The sequence below is a fragment of the Pelecanus crispus genome, chromosome 6 (genome assembly GCF_030463565.1).
Source record: "Pelecanus crispus isolate bPelCri1 chromosome 6, bPelCri1.pri, whole genome shotgun sequence".
NCBI lineage: Eukaryota > Metazoa > Chordata > Aves > Pelecaniformes > Pelecanidae > Pelecanus > Pelecanus crispus.
In genome coordinates, this window is record NC_134648.1 from 17,109,539 (window position 1) to 17,132,839 (window position 23,301).

Sequence of the window (23,301 nt, forward strand, 5' to 3'; positions counted from 1 at the left end):
TAACACAGAACATGGCATATACTGCAAGAAGAAAAAAATCTTTTTGTGTCCAAGTAATGAGCACTTGCAGACAAAATCTAGGTTATCACAGCCTAAGTGAATTTTTCTGCAGTTTGTAAAACCATAGTATGAAAAATATTGATATAAAAGGGGAGGGCAGAGCCTCCCTAACATTTTCATGTATTTAATTTTGGATGATAAGAACATCCCTAGGAAAAACTCATCCCGTAATGAAATCTGCAATGAAAAATGACCACCCAGAAGTAAAAGTAGTCATACACAATTAATGAATTCATTCAGCCAGCCAATAAATCAAACCAGCAAGCCAGACTCTCTTAATCATGCAGAGAAACATTTTTCAGTGCTTCTTATATTGTACTTTGCTCAAGGCCTACATTACCAATTGGTTCTTTCTTTAATTCTTAACCATTTACAATATAGTTTAATGTTATTTAAAATTTAAGTGTCATTCAAGAATACTGTTTAGGAACATATTGTTCTTTCCAGGTTTCTAATTCTGAATGAAATTAATAGCAGAAGATTTACTTTATGTGTCAAAAAAGCCTGTGAATATTCAGCAAGTTATTAGTGTATGGATAACTAACTTTCCAGAAGGAGTCCTAGCTCTTCCCTTTATGGGTCAAACTTGCTACAAACAGATATCAGACATTCAGAAAGTTATCACTGCCTGAACCTCTCTCTCTCTTTCCATCAGGGACCCATGGGGCCCTTGGGGTACAGACTCAAGGATAACTTCTTAAAATTTTGTCAAAGACATTTTGAAAATTTTCACTTACTATTCAATATTGTGTGCAACAATGGACTAAATTAAAAGAGACAGTAACTCTGCAAAAGCTCAAAGCAAGAGACTACTGAGAGAAGAAACAGCAGCTTGACTGAAGGCTGAAAAACTGAGCCAAACTACCTTTGCCTTTCAGTTGCAAGTGTCTTTTCCCCCAAAGCTCATCTACTATCCCCCAATAGTTCCCTCATCTTTCTCCAGTTGTCACAAAAAAATTAGGAACATCCAGATACTGCTTCTGTTGAACTTTGCAACCACATGCTTCAATGCAGGAGCTACATGAGCTCTTCGTAGAAACCCATCATTAAATTTAGGTAGAGGAGGCAAAAGCCAAGACTGTTCTCCTAGCAAGATTAGACTCTCTGCAAGCTCCAAATGATCCTTCCACTCAAAACTTTTGAAATCTAGAGGGCCACTGAAGGACAAAGCTGCCTGACACTCCCTGACCTTCTCGTTTCTACCACACTCCTTCATGCTGAAATCAGATTTATTGTTTTGCTTTTTTTCCCTTTGGATACAGCTTCTACACACCTGTGACCTAAACTAGCACCAACCGAGCACAAAGGACTGTGCTGATTCTCCGGGCCTTTTCCAACAGCAGGGTCTAGCTAGTGCCAATTTCTAGTGCCAGCTTGGTAATGAAAGGTCACACAAATTCCTCTCTTCCAGATTTCCACTTTCTCAAGAAGGGCAGTGAGGAGAGCCCCTACAAGGTGACACATGATCAAAATCCCGCCTCCAATTACAATTATTGCAGCTATGATTCCTGAGTGTACTTATTAATCAAAGTCTCTGCACAGTAAGGTCTTTAATTTGACATAAATGCTCTCAAGTCACCTCCAAACCTGGGAATAAAACCAATTTTCCTCCTCCCAAACAGTTTCAACAATAGCCAAAACGTTCCCTGCATGCAACAAAATGCACATGTACTCTCATTCATAATTGATATACCATTTCTAAGCCAAATTTTCAAAAGGTAGTTTCCACCTGCATGCATACACTGCTGCAATCAAGTCTTTAGTCTGCACTTACCCAGCATTATCAGTACTGCATGCCAGCACCTACAAATCCAAACACGAACCAGGACTCTACCACATTAGGCCCTGTACAAATACAGGAAAATAAATGCATGCTCTCTGCCCCAAGAAGCCCACAAATAAGAACTCAACTAGAAAGGGGACATATCTGTACCTGAGTATAAAATCATGTGTAGCAGGTACACTAGGGTATGTGAATCTGAGCACCAAGAGAGCAAAGTCAGGTCTAAATGCAAGCACAGCACCCTGGTGCTTCTTTAAACATCTTCCCCATGATATTACTGACATGGATTTGGGCCTGAAGACATACATACAGATTTTGAAACAAAAATTTTTTCAGGTGTCTTGAAACAGGTAAGTCAACAGACCCACAACAAAAACTAGAAGTTAACTACACACTTTAAATAGCAGCAAGGCAACTTCACATACAGTAGACAAGCCCCCAATACTCATCAATTAAGATGAAGCACAAAAATAGCTTCTCCCTTTTCTAAGTCACACTTCTCCTGGGAGGATGGTGAATGGCAGCTTGGAGCACTGCACCTGGCTGCTGCCAGCTCTGTTTGGCCCTGCAGATCTTCAGGACAGTAGGCAGGAGAGCAGGAAGAGTTCACTAAAGCACAAAGTACTGCTTTTGCTCAAAAAAGCCCTTACACCCTCAATTCATCTGGCTGCATACCAGAACAGTAGGAATGAAAAGTGATGAAATACAACTGGGGGGAGGGGGAAGGCGGGAAACCCCCAACAATGATTATTTTGTTATTTTGTGAAACACTATGTTAGGCAAGTCAATAAGCTTGCTGCTCCAGCAGGATTTGCCCTGCATATTTTGACCCTAGCAACGGTTGCACAGTGGCAGACAGTCTGCTCCCCAGGTAGCAAGTAGAGACAATGACCTGCCCTTATGCTGTGCGCAGCTGTTCTCCAAAATGACTTAAATATACGCAAATCCACCTACATCTGCCTTGGAGTTCACCACAGAATTTCTTAGCTTAGGCACAGCAATAAACCATCAGTTATAAGGGTCCCCTCAGGACACTGTGACTTCTCCTGGGAGGACACAGTCTGCTACCCCTTGCAGCCACACAATGCTGTTCGCCTGTTATTTAGACAAGCTGCCTCCTTTAGGCAATACACCTAGGAGTGACATGCAACACCAGAAACGCTTATTTGCAGGCACCGCTTTGCCCTGAGAACAATCCGAGCCTAAAGGAAGAACAGAGATACATTTTGTATTTTCCAGCTAGCATATTAATTTTGCAGCTCCTGTCATGCTACCAGCAACGCTCAGAAGCTGCTGCTTATACCACATTGTGGGGCTATGCTTCCACCCTCTTCTGACAATCCACCCCCTGTGACCGTATTGGGATGGAGAGGGCTGGGACATGGGCATCTCGGTGAACACAGGCGGTCACTACACAAAAGAGCTGAAAAAGCAGCAATTAAGGGAGAGGTAGAGGGACAAGTTTTATCTGTGACTTGACCTGAATCTCAGAGACACAGTTGCTATTGCTGGCATTCCTGCTGAACTAGTAGTAGGCAACATGGGCAGATCTCATCCTCTTTCCATGCCTCAGTTTCCCCATTGCTCAAATGTGTGTGCATGCCCATAAAGCAAGAGGAAAAAAAAGACTGTTTAAGCATAAACTGGCTTTGGACATACCTAGTGTGAGAATCCTATGTTTTCCACCTCTGGATTACAATCACATTGTTCAAGTAAACTTTGGAGCTCCTTGTTCTGGGTAGTCTTTGAGCTGAAAGAGGCCTGGGATTTTCAGAGTGATGACAAGAGTCTTATTTTTTCACGCTTAGCTTTTTGGCTGGAAAGACTTCTAGAATGCAGAAAGATAGGATTTTCCTTTTGAAAGGGCACAGTCAGACCAAACCACACGGCTCCTTTTGCACACCTCCAGGCCAAGGCCAGTCCAGAAATTTCGCATGAAAACCTTACTTTGGAAAGATTAGATTAAAAGTTTGGAGTTGATGAATATATATCCTGTCCCCTGAAGTCCCCCAAAGGAGACCATGTATTGTTATCTCCATTTTTCAAATGGAAAAGGGAGGAACACATGAAGGAGGTCACTTGCCTCATGTCAACTAAAACACTAGCGACAGCACCAGGAACACGATGTACTCCTCTTATATCTCAGCATAGCGTTTGTCCAAGTGGTTTGGGTTTTTTGTTTGGTGGTTTTGGTTATTTTTCCTGCCTTTCTTTTTACCATTCTAAAGATCCGTGTAACTCCGCTGCTGCTTCAGACACCATCTCTCATCTCTTTTGGTTGCTGGTGCCTCAGAGCTTAACAGAGCTGCCACGTGAGCAGCGGGGCTGCAGGGTGGCCACCGTGAGGAGAGGGGCCAGCGGGTTCCGCAATGGCCTCACCACAGGGCATTGCCCAGCCTGTCAGTGGAGCTGGTGGCGCCTCTGGGAAAATGTTCTCCACAAAAGGGAAAAACGTCGCACAGGCAGTGAGGAGTGAGGGACAAAGTGGGAGGAACAGCCCAGAGGGGGAGGAAAGGGCAGGGAGAGCTCAGGCTGCAGGAGCAAGGAAGGCATGAGGATGAGGAGGGAGGAGAGTCTATTTTAATTGGCAATAAATTACATTAATTTTCTCTAAGCCAAGACCATTTTGGCCATGACAGTAATTGGCAAGTGATCTCCTCATCTTTTTCTCAACCCACGAGCAATTTCATCTTACTTTCTCCTCCCATCCTGCTGAGAAGGGGGAGGCAGAGAGCGGCTGGGTGGGTGGGTGGCAGCCAGCCAAGGTCAACCCACCGCATCAAGTTAGCCTGGTTTGCAGGCATGCATGTCAAGATTGAAGAAAACCACCAAAAAGAAATCCACCTCTGTCAAAGGCAGTCCCTTTTATATTGGGCACAAAAAGCCCACTGCACGGCCAGGTTTGTTTCCTGTACACATGAACCGCAAGCCCAAAGAGATGATCTTAAATTTACAGCTCTACTTACACCAGTCTATAAAGCAGAAAGAAGCTGGAATTACTCATAATCTGAAGAGACGCTGAGCATTGTCACAGAACCACTGACCTCCCACAAGACCTTCTACTGTCATATTGTCAGATACTGCAGTTCACTTCTCCCCGCCAGCCTCCCTACCCTGCCAATAAGCAGAAAATAAATTCCAGAGCAAGGCACTGTAACACGCCGCACACAATCAGACTAGTGATACCTACACTAAACATGATTTCACACTAGAGAAAAAAAAAAGCCATCTTCCCAGCTTATTATTTTGGCACAAATTGGTTTTTGATTCAGTCATGCTGAGAAAACACAAGGAAATAAAGAAAAGCAAGAGTTCTCAAAAATTAATTAAAATAAATTAGTTCCTAATGGAGAGCAAAAGGCGTTCTCTAAATTTAAAACCACTATTAAATGCTAATAATAAAAAGATGGGCCCAGTTACCTTTTGAGTCCAAGCTTTTCATTTTATGGTATTTACTTTAAGGAATATAGCATAGCATACCACATACTGGACAGGCTCTATAGGGTGGGAGAAGAGGTGGAGGGTGAACTGTATTGTTATAAATGCTGGAGAAGCTGCAAGTATTTGTGGATTTCTCCCCTTGCACACCTAATAAATGAGCTCCTGTCTCAGTATGCTCTGCTCACCTGAGTTGGGCTCATGTGTGCAGTGAATGGACTGTGAATTGTCATGAAATCCCAGCTCCCATGATGAGTAGGGTGGACAGAAAGACCAAAAGACTGAGTTTATATTCAATGATACTGTCAAGCTTTCTTTTGCAAAACCAGGTCAACAAGGAAAAAAAAAAAAAAAGAAAGAAAAAAAAAAAATCTCTGTCCTTTTCTGTAGGAAGTGCAGGATAGTGTATTCTTACTAAAAAAATGTCCCTTAGAAGTGCATTAAATTACACTGATTTATGGAATATGATCAAAAGCCCCCTCAAGTTTCTTAGAGTATTGCTGAGAATATCCCCACTATAGTGATCCCACTGGAAGTGGGGTGGTTTTTTTTTTTGCATTAATTTCAAATATCAAGTGACATGGCTCTTTATTGGTTATCTGGGGTATGCAGTGCTTATTTACAATACAGAAACAGGTCTTCTCTGTAGAAAAATACAGAAATTAGAAATGCAAATTACTTACCTGTTTTTTATTCTAGAGGAGAACACACAACTAACTTGTCATCTTAAAAAAAAAGGGCCAAGAACAGTCTGAACTTACAAGTTTTATGCCAGTGACCAATGTTTAGCTTACTTTACTTATAAAGACGGTATCAAAGTGGTATTATCCAAGGATTTTTAAGCACTATAAAAAAATCTGCTAGATAGTACTTCATCATAGCCCTAACCAGACAGGTCAGAATATTAAACACATTTTGCTAGGACAGGAGATGAAAGTAAGGGAAAGTTTAAGGACATTCTCCCCCATGTCATACAATCATATCTGTGCTTCACTGCAGAACATAAGGCAGGAATGGACAAATGAGAACCAGCACAGGCGTGTACATTCACACAACATTAAGCAGCCCTGGGGAGATATCTGCTTAGTTCCAAAGCAGGAAAACTGGGCATCCCAGTGCTCACTAGGGCTCATTAACTCCTGCAGATAGTTTCAGCAACAGCCTGAGCATCCCACAATTGTACTTCGTTACATGGTGTGACATATTGATACCGATTCAGCTACAGCCAGGAGTGGAGATCGCTTGCTTCCCACTAAGCATTCTTTTTCCAGTGTAAAAAAAGGCTTTAGGGCCAAAGCTACCGTTTTTCTGTTGTTTATATGTTTATATGGATGGCATCAACATGCACTGCTCTGTGACTAGAGCTTATAGGGACTTTGCCACACTGTTAATTAACAACAGGATAGTTTGTATCAGCACACAAACCAGCAAAAGGTGCTTTCCAAGTTTGCTCTGATATGTAATTTCAGAGAAACCAAAGGAGTGTGGAAATGCAGAGTAACGTAAGACTAAAAAGAGACTTAGACTGCTCTGTGTCACCCAAGAACTGGCTGAATAGATCCTTCACAAGCTTCCTCCAAACGCCTATAGACTCAAAGGAACAGAATAAAGCCATGCTTCATCTTTGACATCCTGAGAGGAAGACACTGGCACTCATCTGCATAAATCACTGAGCAAGCAAACTGGTAACAGAAGTGAGCTAAAAAAGCATAAGAACAGCTAGTAGAGTGGAAAGAAAAAGAGAGCAGGAACTGCTTGTCACATGGACAGCACCGCAACATAAGATCTCCAGCAGTGCTAAAACCAGCTTTGAGCAATGCCTTCAAAACACCCTGCTCCCTAGTTGGTTTTGCCTTCCATGAATCCCAAAGCAGTTACTTATTCTTTCTTCACTAAAATAAAACTTAGCACTTTTCCTGTGATTGCTTCACAATAAAAAAATTCTAACACTAATCACGTGACAATACTGAACCTCATTTCCCCCATCACAGAGCTTCTGTACTGGAGGACAAAAACAAGCCCTACAAGTGAAGGGGAAGACTGTTCATTTATCAGTCTGCACTACCACATCCCCTGACCTATTTTATTACTAAAAATAGTCCCTCTTAGGTCACTGCTGCAAATTGAATTCTGCTGCTTCATTGCCCACTGCAATCTCACAGAACTGCATGCTGCCTACACACAAAACACTAAGTAGGTTAACTTATTCACTGCCAGAGATGCAGCCAGTCTTCTCATATGGATAAAAAGAAAGACAAAAATCATTTTGCCTAAAATGTTCGAAATGTTTTCTGCAATGCAGTTTAAGCCCAAACCCAATTATTTATATTTCATTGTGAATATAAACATACAAATGCTTGGCTTGGCTTCCCATTTGCCCATATTTACAATATGTTTTTCAATATTTTTCTTGCAAAATACGTTTTCAAAGGCATTCAATGTTACAAGTGACGGAATAGCAGCGCCAAGACCTCTAATGACCAAAAACCCTAACAGGAACAACAGCCAAGTCTTTCTCATTAAGCCCCTTCACGAAGATAAATCTAAGAAAGCATGAAACAACAGGGAGTAAGTTAAAACGTTCCGAGTTAAAAAGAAAACACGTTCTTTCAAAAGGCCATGACTCTGTATTTGCAATTCTCAAACCAAAGCATCTCAAGATTATCACACCATGGAGCGAGCTGGCAAGTTTTGACCCAACAGACACAACACTACTTAAAAGAGAGAGGAAGAGGAAGGCATGCATTTGACAGAGCAAGAACTTATTACAGGATCCTGAGCAGGAGACTGAAATAGGTATTATGGACCACTTCATGCTTAATACTGAACAAACATATAGAATATGCTATGTCCTTGCTATTTTATTTGTGCTAGACAGAATAAGGTTATTATAAGCATGTTTCCCTGGGCTATTATCACATCTTCATTTCATTACTTCAATAACTTCCCCATCTTAAACAAACACACCCAAAACCCAAACTCAAAGATCAAAGACAAGTGACTTACTTCATGTCAGCTTTTTGCTTAAACCACTGCAAATTCTGTTGGGAATTTCTTAGTATGCAGCAGATGCACACAGAGCTGAACCATTCAAATGATTCGTGGCCTCATTAACCTAACTTTATTGTTATTTAGTTATGAAACCAAGTTTCTCACTTGCTGCTATTCTAAAGATAACATCTGCCAAATCTGGGCTTTCTTGTCAGAGAGAAAATACGTCTTCAGGGGACAACACAGTCTCAGCTCTGCCTGAGTTTCAGCTGGTGTCATTTACTAAGATGTGGGTCACAAGTTGTTTGAGAAACCCATGTCCTCTCCGGGTGATAAAGATGAGCTGAAATACATACGGCCCACCAGCACAAGGACAACCACACAGCCTCTTATCAAGGATATATGAAGTGTGCTCACAGAAGAAAGATGGAACCAGCCTTACGAGCCAAGGTGCAATTTCCCGCTATTTGAAAAGCCACAGAATACACACTGCGAAGAAGCCTGGGTCTGTGTGTCTGATAACCCCGAGGTCCAGACTTTCAACATCTTGCCAGAGCTTGATTATGGCTTTAAAAACAAAAACAAAACCAAACAAAATCACACAAAACCAAAACCAACTATTTTCTTATTTTTAGCTAGTACATCAAGGTGAAGTTGGTCTGTTGATATATATTTTTCAAAGGTACATTACCCACTGCAGTATCATCAAATCATAGGGTACAGGTGACACACCAGAGATGCCTGGCATACGTCAACATTTGTTCTTAAACGAACACATTCTTTTCTGAAAGGCCTGTTAATCACCAGAATGCAAGAGATGGGTATTAAGTTATTTACAGAATCAGGACATGGAGTCCTCATTATTTTTTATGAGAATAAGCATGTTTCACAGTTTTAGCCTGCATAACTAATGAGTCCTCTCAACAGGATGTTCTTTTAGACCTTAAGTTTCTCTGAGATGCTGTAGCAGTAACTGCCTTTTTATTCCTTATGAGATCAAAACATAGACTCAAGTTGCAACACTTTTAATGCAGTCACTGCACTTTAAAGATACATTACTTCATTCTCTTTTTGAACTCTCCCAGTAATACTTCTGCTCTATAGCACCTTCCTTTATTAGAAATCACATTTATAGAAACAAGACTATTCTCAGAGAGATGTGATCAAAATACTCCGAGAACATACTAGATTATTCAACAGGTCAGATAACTAACAGGAATGTCAGCTAAGTTACTATTAGCAAGATAAATAACATCAGTACTCAAGCAATGATGCTCAATACAAGTGAAAATAAACAACTTTTGCCACTTTACTACAATCATAGCACACAAAACTAAGAGATCATTTGTAGAAGTATTTAACTACCTAATTAACAGTATGGTCAGCAGTATGGAAGTATCTTAACCTTCTTGACTACAGTTAATATCACACTTTGCAAGTCAAAATTTAGTATAACTTTGTAAACCAACTAGTACTTGCCAAAACAAAAAACAGAATGACCGTTTATGAAACTCTAGACCTAGCTAAACTGTTGTTTATGGATGATTAATATAAAATCTGTGTGGCTTTCCAAGTGTCTGGATCTACTGACATGGATTTAAAAGTGCAGTGGGAACACACATCCACCACTGCTACTGAATTTTTGGGTAAAGAGTAGGAAATATGTAATCCAATTTGGGCTAAGGGTCAAAGAAAAAATGAAACTAAGTAAGATTTTTCAAAACGTATTTCAGACCCAAACCATGCAGTTTACCCTTTAAAACTTCAACCATTTAGGCTGGGTTCTGCATGTCACTATCTTTTGACTGTGGGGAGCTGCACAATCAAGTTTTTTGTGTTTCAGCATCTAAGAAAATTTGGGACTGTTACCAACCATCTGTTAAGCCCACACCACTGAGAGGTACTAATTAAATGAACTGCCATATCTTAACTTCTATCAAAGCAAATTATAAACTACAGAAATATTGGCACAAAGACAAAAGAGACACTTTGAGACCTGAACAAGCATTCAGGTTAGGTGAACTGGCATGTGGGTACCTAACTCAGAAAGACATTTTTACACCCACACCCCATGGCGCCTTCCATGCTTGGTCAATTTTGCAAGCAGTGGGCACGCAAGTTCACCTGCCTGAATGCCCATAGAAAGCCAGGCACAGGTCAACTGCAGCACTTGGGTATTCTGCAGTTTGATCAATAACTGAGTTGTGAAGCTGATTTTGAAACAGGGGTCAAGGCTGGGAAGAACAGAAGTTGGTCCTTCTGGCCAAAAGGTCACACCACTTTCTCTTCCAGGAAAGAAAAATCCTCAAGGTTGAGGACCCTCTGGAACTAGCACTACTCGGAACATACAGAAGAGTGCACAAGGCTGTCAGCTCGTATTCACACTTGGTGAAAAAAGAACTAGCTGCCATCTCACACTCCATTTTGAACATCTGCAAACAAATGCTAAACCAGCAGGACACCTCCTTCTGCTATCAGTGTTTTGCCTCATGCTCCTTCTCTTTCTCCAGAAGCACTGCTTCAGTGAAGAGACCCCTTGGAAACCCACACGTTTCCTAACACCTATGAGAACAGTTGTAAAGTAGCTGCATGATATAGGTGCCAAATCATCAGTTGCAAATCCGTCTCATCTGCCTTAGCCTCCAGCAGCTGCAAAATTAAAAATAGCTGTCATAGGCAAACCACCACTGAAGATGAGAATGTTTGTTCATTTATTTCAGGCTGATAATGGTGTCACTGTTGACATGTTTGGGCTCTGAAAGGAGCACTAATGAGGAAATGGACAAAATTATAAAGGCAGAATAAGGAACATTCTAAAATAGGAATAGGAAAATTACCCTTCTTTTAAATTTACATAGAAAATCTAACTAGCCGTGACAAAATAATATGCTTATTTGGCTCTTTGGGATGAATTCCTGTTAACTACAAGCAGAGCAATCATTTAAAGTAGCATTTTCAGCTCTTAAAAATGGTTTCTCACCCTGACCAAATGAGACTATTTTATCAGGTATCAAAATTATATGCCATCAGTGCCTCCTCCTCATGACTTGACAAAGATGTGGCAAACAAGGAACGGAATAGTATTACTGTAGAATTTACTCTCCCGCTTTTGGTCACTTCCTGGCAAACCCTGACATTTACAAGATACTTTCAGTTCACAGAAAAGGAGCCTTCTGCAAGAATGAGAAATTACATTTTATCCAGTGTAGCAGCAGTATTACCTATGTACCATGTGTATTTTTGCTGTTATATTGTCTAAAAACAACTAAAATATAATTCTCATTTTGTGAGCCAAACACAGGGTGTCCCGGGAGCGTGCACAAAGACTGCTGTGGAATCCTGCTTACTTCATTCATAAAGCAGCAGTAGTTGCTATGTCGCTAAATGTTGCAAGGGAGCTATCTGGGAAGGAGAAGGGGTTATTTTCATTAGGTGAATCCCTGTACATTAGTCACATATTTGTCAGATTTCCTCTATTACTAATTAGCCATGTAGTCCAACCTTGGGTAACCCAAGGTCAGTCCTGCCTCTCGGGGCTGCAAGCCAGGCTTCTTAAATCCTTGGCATGGTAAAGAGCCATCAGTGCAACTGAAATTTCCAAATAATTTCTGAGCTACAGCTTCCCACCACTGTGCCACAGGGAGCAGATAACTCTGAAAGGTCCAGGTTCACTGAAAGGCTACCTGACATTCAGGAGCAGGAAAACAGCCAACTTTCAATTACTTGCATCCAACCGTGAAAGACATCTCTGGGGGTCTTTGGATAAACATGCTTCTAAAATATACAGAATTAAATGCTGCTAAACAGAAAAACATCAGGTGTAGTCTGAGTTGATCTATACATTCACGGGTCCGTTTAATGATCTTATGAAGCATTACACCCTAGAAAAGGCTTGCATGTTCAGACATAGCTGAGGAGTGGCCATTGACAATGTGCCCCTTCAAACTAGACTCCTGCCAGACCTGTAAAGAGCCCAGACACAGATATGGCTATGGATTGCGGAGGGAAAATTGTCCTGCTGCCCTGCAGCCAACAATGGTAACCCTCAGGGCTGCACTAACCCTTGAGGCTATGCCCTCTGCATGGGGACCAAACTCAGTGCAAGGTTTACACTCAGCCTCAGTCTAAACTGAAATGATAAATAAAAACCCTAAATATGAAATCATATTAATATAAACACAGCTCATCACTGGGATTACACAGGACTACGCTGGTTTTTGGACATTGCTACATGCCAGGATAACGCAGGAACTGGCATTTGGACCACAGAATAGCACAGATGATTAAAGAAAACCTTGCCACTGAAGCTGTTTTTCACAGTCACTTCTGAGAGGATGTTCTGGCCACTCTAATATGTTTCAGCTTTTTAGTTTCGTCACTGCACTTAAATATTGCATTTGAAGAGCAGAAATACTTTAAAACAGGTCCAAAATAAGCAGGATCATCATGGAGATCCACTTACTATGCATTCAGAGTTGAAGGAGAACCTTAGTTTAAGATGATAAGTCCTATAAGTACTAGACTTTTGGTCAAGTTTGTGTTGCTCATTTGTTAGTTACACTTGGGTATGACTGTCCCAGAAGCAAGAAGCTATGTAAAAATGAATTTTAAGAGCTTTATGGAGAATAACCGAGATTTGCATACACTGCTTCAGTGCTCATGCAAATGTTCCTCATTCTGAGGATCCTAACATGCATGCTGAAGCCTTGCTATGTCACTTCATCTATTTGTCTTGAATCTGGCAAAGATACACAAAGTATCTGCCTCTTGGAAATTACATATTCCACCTCTCTACCCAGAAGAAAGTGCTGTGTTTTCAACTATCACATTTACACAAAGTTTTTACATGTTTCAGACACAAAGCCAGTATATTTCCTTCTTTCTTGGTCATCTTTATGATGCCTATTTCAACCTCATGTGATAAAGGTAGAAGGTTTTAAAGGAATGCCCGATTACTATTACCCTCACAAAAATATTAGAGAAATTAATTGCTTAACATCTAGCTCAAAAGCTCAGCTGTACTTTTACTGAAACCATAAATGGGCCATCTTATGCCCTCCGTAAAGGCAATCACCCACCTTAATCAGAACCTCAGACTGTTCGATAGTGCCCCACAGAGAGATCTGTTCCCACTCTGTTCGGAAGTGATCCATCTTACTGCAACTCATTGTCACTGAATGGTTTCTTACAAACACCAATATGAACTTCCCTGTCACTTCTCTGTTGCTCTGACTGTCCAAAATACACAGAATAATGCACCCGAACTTTTCAACAGCAAATCACAACTGATACAACTTGGAAGATCATCAAATACAAGCTACACTCAAGACTTTTTGATGAGCAGGGTGGATAGGTAGTGCTGAGATAAAGACTGCAGGGAGGTTGAAGTTATTGAGCAGTTCCCTTGGAACCCAACATTAAGAAAGTTCTTGAGAATCTACCTTACTTTGAGGATCACGCAGACCCTTCTAATAAAGACCAACAGGGAGTGAGACAACTAAAAGCTATTTCACCCCCTTCTTAAAACAGCTACAAATTGGTTGAAGCTCAGAACCAGACTCAGAAACACTTAAAAATACTTTCTACTATATTCTAGTCTAGCAGCCACTGCTTGGCCTTCTATTAGAAGGGGAATGAACGTGATTTTAATTTAAGTATTAATATTTTAAACTATCATAATATGAAGAGGAAAAAAACTAAGTTATTGCACTGTAGTCCTGGAACATGAATGAAGAGAGACAAATGACATCCAAAAGTTATTCCTGTACATCTGTTTTCACATCTTTGTACACATACAGATACGTATGTATGTGGTCCACAAATCTGGGTCAATACATCATGCACACCTACAAAATGATCCAGTTGCTTCCTCTGAGGGTTAAAGTAATAAGGCAACTGCCTGGGTATGCCTGGTTCTGACATCAGAATTAGCATAAATAGTTTACAATTATGTAGTGAAGGGGCTGCAATCTGGATGGAAAGTAAGAAGCAATTGAGGAGTACTACCATATAATCACCCTGCATCACCAGAATATGAAAGCAGTAAAAATTTGAAAAGGAATACCCAAAGCCAGCAACCAATCTGATACACCATAAGCAGCATGATTTTCATTTACCGTGATGGCATTCAGACTGCCTTAAGAACTCAAGAAGTTGGGCCCCCAAAGGCATGTGTGTACAAAAAGTGAATAACTTTAAAATAACCTTAAAAATCTTGTCTGAAATCACTCGGATTCCATGCAAGTGTCCTGCATCTCATTTACCATGAAAGCATACACCAGAAACATTCCAGAGCAGTAAGACAACTAACATGCACCATCCATGTTTTAAAGCTGCCAGACACAGGTTCACTAGTTCTGAAAGAGATCAAGCCTTAAAGTTCATACTTAAAGTTATAAACTGTTGATGCCAACTGACTAGATTAGAAGTGAGTGAAGTTCATTTCCAGAGAGACTTATCTGGCACAGTTCCACGGGGTCTTTTTAGCTATTGCTCTTGCTAGGGACAGCCTAATAGCTGAAATCCACCTCTTCTGAGCCATGGAACAGCTTTTAAAAAAAAAAAGAATTAAAAAATACAAAGACAGGCAGATCATTGCACCATGCAATCCAAACTTAACTTTCCCACTGTATACTAATGTATCACAATTTTTTTCACTGTTTTGTCAACAATTTTCTTCAGCATAGTTTCTCTATATTTAGGGACAGATAATGTACCTATTAGATCTACCTCAAGCTGAGGGGAAAAAATTTAATTAGATGGAAGCAATTTCTGCTTAACACTTGCTTGCTTAAATAAGGGATCAAAACCTGGTTTTTTTCTTTTTTAACTTCTGCATCTAGAAATGCCTTTTGTTTTTACATGTCATGTACAGAATACCAAATGGAGGCATGTTATACTATAGAAGGCTTTTATTCATCAAGTTACAGCTTTGCAGTACTGCAGCATCATCAACATTCTACTGTCTTGGCCAAGTGTTTAACAGCTCACAACATGATTCAAACCTGACTTCAAGCTTGATTCTTCTATCCAGCACTAGTGCAGCTCAGTAGACTATTTTACAGTGCTATATAACACACTGGAAAACAGCTCTTCACAGGATAAAATACTTGCTTTGTGCCTGGCTTTTCTTCTGTGGAGCCAGTACATGAGAAAACAAGTCATCCCACTGGGTAAAGCTGAGAAACTGGACTTCAGACGAGTTGTATCTACAGAGTTCTCACCTATATAATCCCTCCCATATCTGTCCTACATTTTTGTAAGGAGATCACAGAATTTTGACTTAGAATTTCTGCTTAGGTTTTAGGTTTGGAGGGGAAGAGCACATATCCTAAAACTTTACACTGGACAGTAAAACAAGCTTTCAGCCAGGTAAGGGGTGTGGATCTAGAACACCCTGTTAGCAGAGAAAATGAAAAAGCCATCTAACTCATGGCCACATGGACCCCAACAAATGTGTGGTGAGGGTAAGATGGAGTGCCCAAAGCAGCAGGGAGTGTGGCACAGTGACTCAAGCAGGACCTCATGGTTTTAGCTCCCTCAGACCCACCACACAGTTAGTTCAGCACTCTCAGCTGTGGAGCCTGCAGGCTCAGCATCTCCAGTGAACAAAGTCCAGTTGATTTCTGCTGCCCTTGCCCCAAATATCCAACTGAGTATCTTCCAACTGAATTCCAGGCATAAAGAAAGCATAAGCACATTTACTATCATTATTTTGTAGGCAACTACACTGCCGTACTTTGATATCTCAAGCTGAACTATCAAAAACAGTCCTGAAATTCTCTAATCCTTAACTCTTACAGGCAGAGATGGCCAGTTGTTGACATATGCTTCCTAAGGATTAGGGTGAAACTCAGCACATTCGTTTCTAGTCAAGACAATTACCAGGTCTGAGCTCCAGCCCTGGTGACTTAAATGAATACACAAAGTCCCTGTAATAATACAAGTTCATCATTCTTAGGCTTTAACTACTCACACTGAATTTGCAAGTCAGCATCAGGCAGAAGCAACCGAAAGGTCTTTGCAGAGGGAAACAATCCTCAAAGTTAGAAAGCAACAGGTTCACAAAGCATAAGAAAGCTAACTGTAAACATACAGAAATACACAGCCTCTGAAGCAGGATACTTCAAAATAAGGTATATCTCATACTTCAAGAGTTATAGAGCATCTGTTTCATTTATGATGCTTTAATGGTAGCTACCCTAATTACCTAGAGAGAAAAAAAGACCCCAAAAAACAACTCTTGTTCGATTTCTGGCATTTAATTTGCTTGCTGGGGAATCCGTTTGCTTAATAGGTATTTATGCTATTTTCCTTGCAAGGAACATGTTGCCATGGAGCACCAATCATGGGCATTAGTATGTGATTCTGCCTTTCTGCTTCCCTCTTTTTCTTCTGCCTTTTTGAACTGCACATCCTTCACTAGAGGGACTGCATCTTACTGCATGTTAGCCTTAACCTTTTGCTAGGTATTCGGGGCAAAACTACAGTTTTTAGAGTTGTGATTATATTTGTTTTGATTACAGTGAATGGTCTCATGCAAAAGCTGCTCTTAAAAGTCTTTCCCCATTTTTCATTCGCACTTTGCTTTGACAGAATGGAGTTTCCTTTCCTTAGAGTGAGAATGTGGCAGATGGGAGAAGGAGGAGGATCCAAGCAGACAGAGAAGTACTGCACAAGACTCATGCTGAACCTGTCAACAGAACAAGATTTCTTTACTACAGTGCTTAAAAAAAAATTAAAGTGGCTGCTTCTTTATTCAACAAATCTACAAGGGCTATACAGTAGTATTCAGGCTTTTTTATTTTAGGGTATCCAGAATTTACCTAGGAAGAATCTTGCCTTGCAGTTAACTTAATCAACAGTGTACTATCGAGAATGAAGGAATCTGAGTGATATCTGAGTGACAGCAAACAACCGTACTGCTCCTGCTGTAAATGGCAGGCAACACAAGGCTTGGAAGTAAGCAGAATACATTTGGATTCCTGCCTCCTTTCATTAGTAGGTGGCAAAATGAGTCTCAGGGCCAATAAAAAAAAAAGCTTAAAAATAGGGTGGTCTTGGAACAGCAAGGATACCAAATCTTGATACCTTTAATGTTTTTTCTCTTTAGAGCCTACAGAAAAAATTCACATGAGCATTAAGGTTATGACTGGCTAGATGCACCCAAAAAAGCAGCATAGACTAACCACCCTCTCCATTCTGGCACAGGGAGACTTGCAGGTGCCTTCTTCCTGCCTGGCATTCCTCTATAGGAGGACATCAGGAGAACTGCACTAAAGGAAGACTCCAGGTTAAATAAGCATGTCTAAAAGTTGCCTCCAGTATGGATCCTTTCATTATCCACCAAAAAGTCCTGTAATAGAGGAGACTAAAGTCATGTTCAGCGACCACAAATCAGATGGTGAGAGGGCCATCCAACAACTCACGGTAGGGCACAGGGACTAGTGAGACTTTTCCCCTCCTCTGTACAAAAGTAACATAAAGTACTTACTTTTCTCGCCTAAGTAAACATCTACTTCTAGGAAAAGGCCAGAATTACCCATGTGCTGGGTCTACATCATAGAGAACCAGTGAGTGCTACAAATTTGTCATACATAACACATCATCCTGCATGTTCAATGTGAAGCACACATTAACATGATGAATTCATATGCAACTGTGATTTCTGAAATAATCCCATTTGTAGGGATCAGCTACAGAACTCCCCTTGAAGTAAAGGTCACAGATTTGATCTACTATATTACATCAGCAGGGAACAGTAATAAATTATGAATTATTCTTATGAAAACTAGGGAGCAATTTATTTTACAGGAGTTGCAAGTAAGCATTTATTAAATCAATATCACAAAAAATACACGTTGGCAAATTGTAACAGCTACCAAGATTCTGTTAATACAGTGAAATTCAGCAGGCTACACTGCAATACAGTCCTTACCTCTTGAGCATACACACATCTTTCACCATTGACACATCACACACCAAGCGTCCCATGTGTTCATTTAGAAATACAATGTGTTGCAGGGCTTTAAGAGATACACCTTTCATCTCATTCAATTTAAAAAGACCTTGAAATGTTCAGAACTGAAAAAACAGTACAAGAGAAAGCACACGGGAGGAAACAGTTCAGGGGAAATAAATAGGAAGTTTGTAAGCCAAAGCAAACATATCTTTCAAGCTAAGTGAGTTCCCTACTCAGAATTAAACTATTATATGGATTTGTGTTGCTTGTTATCCTGCCCATTATCTGAGATGTTTCAACTCAACAAGATAGCAGCTGGTATCACTGAAAATCAAAGGCATAGAGAAGACAACCTCCAGTTTAATCTTCAACATTTACAGCAAAGCATCTGCTTACTTGTTCAATCTCTTGGCAACTCAGATTTGTCACCAAAGTCATGATGGGTTAAATATTTTTAAAAAATAATAGCAAAATGCCTAAAGAAGGGGAAGGGGAGATGATTAACGATGTATCCTAATAGGAGAATTTCCCCATGTTTTATTAAGCTGTTGTTCATCCACATCATCCACAAGGAAAGATAAAGAGAGGTCACCAGGTTCAGAATCTTTTCTCTTCAAAGTTCTTGAGTGACAGAAATTCTTTCCTACAGAGAAAAATGGAAACTGAAATCTTCTAGCCATGTATGTCCTTCACTCATCAGAAAAGGATTGTATCTTGCATTACAGAACATCTCATTGGCAGTGGTACTCTGGGGGATACAAAACAGCCTGATTCTCTTTTACAAGGTAAGAGGAAATTTGAGAACAGCTTATAGATTTTTAAGTCACTAGCACTGCAGGTTACATAATATCAAAACTCTGAGAATCTGCTACATTTTGCGAAGTTCCCCAGGGGAACCCAGGTCTGGGAAGGCCAAAGGAATGGCCACAGAGAATATTGGCAGTCACTCTCACAGCTGGTATAAACATCGGAAATTTCACTGTGATACAGCATCACATGAGCTGGCTGAAGGTGTTTAAAAAAAAAAAGTGTACAATGGCTGTAACCTCACACTCACAGAACAGCCCAACAGTTTCACCTCTTCCACCTATTGCCTTGGGCTAGTGCTCCCCATCATAATCACTTTACAGTAATCTAGTAATTTGTTCCAATACAAGGCTACAGAGCAGGGACATAGTAAGATGTTAAATCTGCACAAAAGGGAGAGAGAAGAGAGCTAAGCTTGTAACATGAACTCCTGGCACCATGTGAAGGCCTTCCTAGAAAACATTTAATTTACCAAATCAGTGCTATAATATATACAAGCAATGCTTAAGCCAGAATCAATACATCATATAATATCTCCTCAAGAAAATTATTCTATTAGATTTGTAAAGGGGAGGAATATTTAGGCCAGAACCCTTATTAAGCTAGGGAAAATGTCACTATCTCATCGGGGGGCAGGGGAGGTGGGGGGGAAGGGGAGAAATCTATCAAGAAGGACTTAGCATACTGCTTTTCAAAATCACTACTGTTTGTGGGGGGTTTGTTGCAGTTGTTGGTTGGGTTTCTTTGTTTTTAAGAACACTGACAGGTGTGATACCATCTTTAGCAAGTTTAGAGCTATCATGACCAAATACATAGCTAATACAGGCATTTTGCTCATGAAAGACTGATGGGAACCAAGACCTTTATATGTAGCAGTAGTCTCTCACTTCATTCAGCTTCCTGCTAGCTACAGTTATGTTTGAAACTGTGCCATAAACAACTTTAACATGCTTGACCTGATTCCCGTTTGATTTAGTTGATTAGCGTGAATATATCAAACCCTTCTTGCTGCTCCACAAGAAATGTTAAATGTGCTGTGTTAAATGTCTCTTAAAGCCCTGTTCAGTATAGCTTTCAGTCCTCACTTTCTCACTCTTCAAGTGGGGCCAAAAATCTAAAAATAAAATGAGGCAAAGGCATTTATCGGAAATAATAAAAGGCCCGGTTTAGCCTGGTTGCTCCTCAGATTCTGCAAAAAGCACAGAAGAAAGCACAATAGTGAAACAAGCCTCAAAAGGACTTTTTAGTTTTAATTACTTTGTTACCTCCCTTCCATAAAGAAGTGTTTGAGTGAAACAAGTTCAAAAGGCAAAGACAAGTGAAGGGTAATTTTTACAAATATGCCGACTTTTCATCTCTGGTTTGATGTTTTTGCCCTAATATTTTTTTAAATACTTACCTCTGTAAAGCGAATGGGTTTTAATAAAAATGCTTTATTTTTACCCTGAAAGCTTGCTCCAGGCTTGCAAGCTTGAATAGCTGCTGCTTTGTTATTAGAAAGTAAAACAATCTTGCTTGCCAGCTAATACCTCCATATTTTCTCCACTACAATTTCCACTACCTTTAAGTTCGAAGTCCTAATTCCTAAAATGGGGAAAGAGGATCCATCCTTATGGAAAGCTGGAGGAACAATTCACCATCCACCTTGGTTTACAAAAGCTTCAAGAAGCCTGCTTTGATGCATGCATTTAGTCCTGTGCAATTACAGCCATGCGAGGGATACTTGTATTGTCCCAGAAGTGCCTCTGTTTCATCACCAGCCTTGCAATATTTCCTATGTATCCTTACAGCATCATCTCTCACACTTGTCACTGTCACCATCTCTGCCTTCAGCTTTAGTTTTTACAAGATTTTTCTGACCTTCATAACTAAAAGAGAGCAGTTGGAGAATGTGACCAAAATGCATTGTAAAATCCAAAAACTGGGCAGCAAAGACAACTTTGAAATGTGTGTTTGTGAAAAACCCCAACTCATGGTCAAGCCAATTTCAAAAGTTCAAAAAATGCCTACTTCAGATGTTTTTATTAAGCAGAAAGCTGCCTTGAGTATTTAAGATGGTGTTAGTAAGACACACACACAAAAACATATCAGAAGAAAAAAGCTTCAGAGATTATTCATTTATAGCATGTAACTAACTAAGCTAGGTAACACATATTTATTTGTGCACTGACAGACGAATTTCTTAGTGCTCCATAAAGGAGCTGGATAGCGAGTACACACAAACATGTGGGTGTCAACTCAAGGCTGTACAGCAAGATACTCACTCCTGGAGGGCCACAAATCCCACAGCACAGTAAGGGCACTCCTCACGCCACCTTTCTAAATATAAACCACCTTTCCCTCCTGTCAACCCTTAAGTTGCAATATTTCTACTCAACGATACACTTAGAAGTTAAGTGTCAATGTTGTTACATGTACAGAACCCAGAATTATCTGCACAGCTTACTTAGGGGTTGCTCAGTAGGATAGTACTGAAGCCTTAATTTGTTGCACTTCCAAGTGCTTTCAGCTGCTTTGTTAGCCTTGTGCTTTTACTTCGGTGAGCATCTCTCCTATATGCTCTAGATGACTCCCTGAAGCCAGATATTTGTCCTTCCCTTTATTTCATTTTATAGCCAACAAACCCTTAACCTTTCTTTGGTGAGCAAGGTGACTCCTGTTTGCTTCCTTGAAAATTAAGATAAATATGCCTTAGATATATTGGATATATTTTTCTTATACTTTAAAGTAATTGCTCTACTTAAAAGCTGCAAGTAAACAAATATAATAAAGTCTAATATGTTTTCTAAATACTTAGCACCCACCCAGTGAACCCTCTGACAAAGGATTGCATGCATCTGTACTGCAGCTCCTATTCTTAAGAGTCTTCCCATCCTCCATGATTTTCTAAAACCAGGTGGAATGATTTTTCCTTTTCACCAATACCTGTAAGAGCTCTCTACTCATTCTGCTTCAAGTAAAATTCTTGCTTGGTAGCATTTGCTGGTTGTTTGCTGGCTTCCTATGACAACTGTCTCCTTTAACTGCCACTCATAGTTCCAGCCTGATGGTTTTAGCTGTCACCAGAGGTTAATATTGCATGCTTGCCTCTCACCCATCTTTTGTAGGGTTCTTGATGCAGCAGAATTATCCCTGTAGATGTGATACGGTGTCTCGCGGGAAACATAATGACAGTTAGTGCACAAGAGCTCAACTCTAGACAAACTATAAGCTGACATCACGGTGATATGTAAAGTTCAATTAAAAATTTTAGAAGAATCATAGAATCATAGAATCGTTTAGGTTGGAAAAGACCTTTAAGATCATCAGTCCAACCATTACACTACCAAGTCTACTCTAAACCAATCAAGGGTAGACTAGACTAAACCATGTCCCGAAGTGCCACATCTACCCGTTTTTTGAACACTTCCAGGGATGGTGACCCCACCACCTCTCTGGGCAGCCTGTTCCAGTGCTTGACAACCCTTTCCATAAAGAAATTTTTCCTAATTTCCAACCTAAACCTCCCCTGGCGCAGCTTGAGCCCATTTCCTCTCCTCCTATTGCTAAGTACTTGGGAGAAGAGACCAACACCCACCTTACTACAACCTCCTTTCAGGTAGTTGTAGAGAGCAATAAGGTCTCCCCTCAGCCTCCTCTTCTCTAGGCTAAACAATCCCAGTTCCCTCAGCTGCTCCTCATAAGGCCTGTGCTCCAGACCCTTCACCAGCCTTGTTGCCCTTTTCTGAACACGCTCCAGCACCTCAATGTCTTTCTTGTATTGAGGGTCCCAAAACTGGACACAGTATTCCAGATGAATGGTGAGCTTTTTATATGGAAAATAACAGCTTTTATCTTCAGAGCCTAGGCAGCTCTGTATTTGGTAATGACAGGAAACCACACCATAAACAATATGACAAGCACTGCATTACTACCTGTTTATATGCTAAATGATATAAATTAAGATAGAGATGCACACACCAAGATTAATTATATTTTAAAATTGCCTCTCTGAGGGGAAGGAAAGTGATTGCAACTATTATTAGTTGTAATGCAGTACTTAAAAAAAAAAAAATCAGGTCCCATTATGCTAGGCAGTGCTAAAGTACACTAAGAGGCAGTTTTGATTCCAAAGATTTCACAGTCTAAATTGACATGCCACACAGAGAAAAGAGGAAGATGAACAAAGCATTCTGCAGAGTCAAATCACCCAAAATATGCATCAATATAGTGACAAAGCCTGGAAGAGAAGGTTGCTGTAAAATCTAGACTCATTTCAGTC

The 23,301-nt window shown here is 40.3% G+C and overlaps 2 protein-coding genes across 2 annotated transcripts in view; one reads left to right on the top strand and one right to left on the bottom strand.

Annotated features, from left to right (window-relative positions):
- Positions 1–23,301, bottom strand: part of SERGEF (secretion regulating guanine nucleotide exchange factor) — a 161,162-nt gene that overhangs the window by 35,680 nt on the left and 102,181 nt on the right. The window lies entirely within an intron of this gene.
- The window catches only part of GTF2H1 (general transcription factor IIH subunit 1), a 227,247-nt gene continuing 204,676 nt past the window's right edge, over positions 731–23,301 (top strand). The window contains exon 1 of the mRNA XM_075712331.1: positions 731–735. The gene's annotated coding sequence lies outside the window, so the exon portion shown is untranslated. The remainder of the gene's footprint in view (positions 736–23,301) is intronic.